Source organism: Zonotrichia albicollis, chromosome 7, assembly GCF_047830755.1.
Source record: "Zonotrichia albicollis isolate bZonAlb1 chromosome 7, bZonAlb1.hap1, whole genome shotgun sequence".
NCBI classification, from domain to species: domain Eukaryota; kingdom Metazoa; phylum Chordata; class Aves; order Passeriformes; family Passerellidae; genus Zonotrichia; species Zonotrichia albicollis.
The window spans coordinates 10009918-10014351 of NC_133825.1; the positions used below are offsets into that span (position 1 = coordinate 10009918).

Here is a 4434-nt window from a genome sequence, read left to right on the forward strand (position 1 = left end):
AGCATGGTGTGCCCCTGGCACAGGTTGCCCCAAGAGCTTGTAGGTGCCCCATCCCTGCAACCATTCCGGCTCTGGTGGCAAAGGGCTCTGAGAAACTTGATGTCTTTAAAGATGTCCCAGCTCATTGCAGGACACTTGCACCACAGGACCTTTACAGGACCCTGCCAGCCCAGCCCAGTCTAGAATTCCTCATCAGGATGCTTCTTTTCATTTGAAGAGCAGCAAGAGTGGAGGTGAGGAGGAAGGAGGCTCATCTGCTGCCTTGGCCTTGAGTGGAGGAGGAGCCCATCCCTCAGAGCCTGTTTCACCTGCAGCCCCTTCACATTTTACCTGCAGCAGCTCCTTGGCAGACCAGCGCCGCGCCTCATCTCTCTGCAGGCAGCAGCTCAGGAAGTCACGCAGGCAGGATGAAAATAAGTTGGGCTGCTGCAGCTTTTGTCTTCCTCCTGTGGCTATCAGGAGTTGAGGCTGGGGAAAAAGGAGACACCAGGCTCCACCTGCTTCTTTCCCACCTGCAACTGCTCTCCCAGATCCCATTGATTAAGCTCCATGCTGCAGTGGCAGTTTCTGCCCTGGCAGAGACCCAAAGATGACTTTCCTTTACCAACCAAAAACCCAAACCCCAATGCAGCCAAAGCTTTTCCACCATCCTGCAGATCTTGCCTTGGCAGCTGATTTCATATACTGACCTAGTTAGTGGGAACTACATCAGCACACGCACATTTCCTTCCCTGAGGATTCACACCAGCTTGAGAGGCTTTTTGGAAGAAGGACTTTGCTATACTAACTCTACTGTATCCAAGAGTTAGTACATGAAAATTATCTCTGCAGTGCTTCTTGTCCCTTAAGCACTGCTGCCATAAAACACAACGAATCAAGCTTTTTGCTTTGTTCTTGAAAAGAATGGGAATTGGAAGGAAAGAAGGGAAATCCACTAGGTATTTCTCAGGTAAGGAAACAAATCTTTGGAATCTCATCTTCAACACAGACACATTAAGATCCATGCACAAATGTACTGCGATGAAAACGCCTGCTTGGGTACACAGGAGCCACCTGCAGCTCTGTTTCTCAGCAGTCTGAAAATTTCTGCTTTCCCTACATGGAAAAGAAAAACCTTTCATGGTCAAATCAGAAGAAGAGGTTCCATCCCTACGGTCACCCTCTAGTCATTTGGCTACTCAAGACAATGCATGAATGGTAGGCCCATCCCAGAAAGTGCTAGGAAACAAATGGCAGGTTTTGGCAGGCTCTCCACATCACCAGGCTCTGGCTTCGTGATAGCCAGAATGTGGCTTGGGCTAGGAGAGAAACACGATCACTGAGTGTTTCAGCAGCACTGCACAAGAAGCAGAAGAGACTCTGTGGACTTTAAACCCTCATGCTGAGGTTTCAGGCACGTTTCCCAGTGAGAAGAAACTGCACAGGGGGTTAAGTTCCTCTCTAAAAACCAGTGCCTTAGCAACTTTCTTGTGTTTGGGCTTCTTTTCTTCATTTCTGGAAATGTAACACCAGTTCTGAGAGGCTTGCCTTGTGGTTTTAGGGGCATCTTCACTGACAGACAAGTGGGAACAACTTGAAACCTAAAGCAAATGTTGCCTGAGAAGAGCTGGGGAGTGTTTGCCTGTGGTGAGGCTTGAGCTGTCTGGCAATCCCCTTCCATGACATGCAGAAACATCCAGCTGCTCCCCAGAACTCAGTCCCTCTGGGCACGCAGGCCTCTGGAAACACCTGACGATTCCAGCCTTTCTCCTGCTCAAGAGCATCTAACCTAAGCTGGGCTCCAGTTTCTTCATCAAGGCCAAGGATGCTCAATTCCATGCAGCTGACAGTGTCCATGGAGCTCAGCAGGTCTTTCTGATACTCCTCAGGCCCAGGAGTTACAGTGTAGATTGGCAAGACATCGGCTGATCATTATCCAGTGTGGTTCATGTGGAACCAAGCCCTAACACGCTGACAAGTCAGGGGGAGAGAGCTCATTCTACTTTTGCAAGATGGTATTTAGAAACCATATAAGACACTGACTGGGAACTATTCAAACCTCAACTTGCAGAATCCATCTCAAATAGACAAAAATAACCATGGCAAGAGGCCTTGGAGTCTCCATAAAAATGCCCACCACTGTCATGATAACTGTGCTTGTGGCACTGAAATAGATGGTGACCAAAGAGACTTTGCTATTATCCTCTTTAACCCAAAGGAGAATTTCAAATCTAGAAATGGCAATGCTCTCCCCTTGTGTACAAATAATTTATGCAGCTTTCTGTCCTTTTCCCACATCACCAGAGGTGACAAAGAGGGTTTTATCCTGACTCTCAGCTGAGCTCAGCCACTGGCCATGGTGGGGAGCTGGAGCCGTCCCTGTCATTAGAACTGTGCAGGCCAGGGATGGCCCTGCTCCTGTGGTAAAGAAACACAGCACTGGTGTCAACTGCCCACGCTGGATCCCAGCCCAGGCACCTGCCTGCAAGCTCATCAACTTGTTAAAGTATCAGGAAATAGCCAAGGGTTTGGCAAACAATTCTAACTGCAGTCGGAGACAAACACATTCTAAACTTATCCAGGCCAGCCACACACATGAGTCAGCAATGTACAGATGACTTGAAAGCCTGAAAGTTTCAACAACCACAGGATTTGGAAAAGATGCTACAGAGTGGAAGAGAAGAGCTGCGTTTAAAAAATGAAAAAGCAAGCAGAACTGCTTGGGCATTGCTTTGGTAGTAGGTTTTTTTCTCTTTTCTTTTTTTGTTTACTTTTCTTTTTCCTTTTTTTCTTATGTTTTCTATAAAATTGAAACTGGGAAGGTCTAACCTCTATTTCTCAGGATATTTATCACATGTCTACCCTGTCCACTGAAAAATTCTTGTCCTTCAGAAACAGAGTTCCAATATTGTTCAAAACACAAGTGAGAAATGTCAGACATGGCTGGAGGCCAAAATGGCAGGTTTCTGAACTGCCCCTTCCCTTTCTGATACAACCAAAGCTACAGCAGATGCTGATGTGTTGCTGGGGCATTTTTAGAAGGGGACCTTGGTGGAAGTGGTGCCAGCAGATGGCAATGGGATTTTGTCCAATGGCACACAGAACACGGGACAGGTGAGAAAGACATTGGGATCAGTATTTGCACTTACCAAGACAGGAGTTGCATTCCAGGAAGGAACTTCTCGTTCCACCATTTCGATGCCCACGATTCCCAAAGACCATATGTCCACTTTGGGGCCACATGGTTGACCTGTCACCACTTCAGGCGCCAGCCACCCAGCAGCGCCGGCCACGGAGCTCCGTCTGCCCTGCTCAGGGCTGAGCTGAGCAAAGAGGCCAAAGTCAGCTGTGGAGAAAACAACAAACCATGAAAGCCAGCTCCAATTAGGAAACCAAGCAAGAGAATTCCCCACTCTCAGGCTAAGAATGTGCTGTTGGATCTCCTGGAGAACTGTCCATGCTCAATTTCCTTGAGGCTTTAGCCAAGGGAGTATGGAATTGGCCACTTCCAAAAAACCCCAGGTTTCTTAACGCTGCTCACAGCAGTGGACTTCATTCCCCTGAAGCTTTAGATTGTAGATCCCTCTGTCTGGAAGGGACACACACAGAGCAAGGCCACTCTTGACTGCTTGTGGCTCCTTCTGTCTCTGTGCACGTTGCAACTGTGCCCTCAGCTCGCAGCAGGGGTCCCTGCACTGCCACCAGCACCATTTCTGGGGAGCTGGCAGTCACTCCAAGCAGCCCCACACCCACATCCCTGGAACACTGCACCTGACCAAGAATATACTGACCCAGCTTGACAGAGCCGTCGGTTCTGAGAAGGATGTTTCTGCTCTTCACATCTTGGTGGATAACATGGTTTGAATGAAGAAAATCCAGTCCTTGCAGGCACTGAGCGAGAAAACAGAAACAAGAGGGCAAAAATGAGTGATGTGATTTCATCACACAAGAAAGGAAGCAAAGAATCGAAAAGATTCCCTCTCTGGGGGAATGGGGAGTAATGGTAGAACAGTAATGGCCACTGAGGAGAAGAGCTTGCTGCTCCAACACTTGCAGAGCAGGACCTTTCTGAGGAAAGGCATGTCAGCTTTTGAAAGAGCAACAGCACCTGCTGTTGTAGGCTGTCCCCTGCAAACCAGCCAGGATGACTCCTGCTGCAGTGGACGTGCTTTTGCCATGCAGAGGACAAAGGAGGGGTTCTGAAAGGAGAAATCCCTCCCTTTATTGTGAAGTGGATCACTTTTGGGTGGGAGGCTGCATGACAAACGTTTTCTTGCTGGCCTTGGCACAGGCTTGGAAGTATCACACCAGTCACTTTACATAAGAAAAGAGCATTTTGGCTGCACTGAAATGATCTTTGCTGATCATTTCAAATCCTGCCACCAGCACCTTTGCTTTTAGAGGCAAGAAATGCAGTGAAGACAAACTCCAGGCAAACATTTAGAGAGGCAAGGT

At 48.2% G+C, this 4434-nt stretch overlaps 1 long non-coding RNA gene across 1 annotated transcript; it reads right to left on the bottom strand.

Moving 5' to 3' along the window:
* Positions 1-370: 370 nt before the first annotated feature.
* Positions 371-3872, bottom strand: LOC141729613 (uncharacterized). Its single transcript, XR_012581031.1, has 3 exons — positions 3771-3872; positions 3129-3325; positions 371-468 (listed from the first exon to the last, which is right to left on the bottom strand). It is a non-coding gene; the product is annotated as an uncharacterized LOC141729613 (long non-coding RNA).
* Positions 3873-4434: the final 562 nt, after the last annotated feature.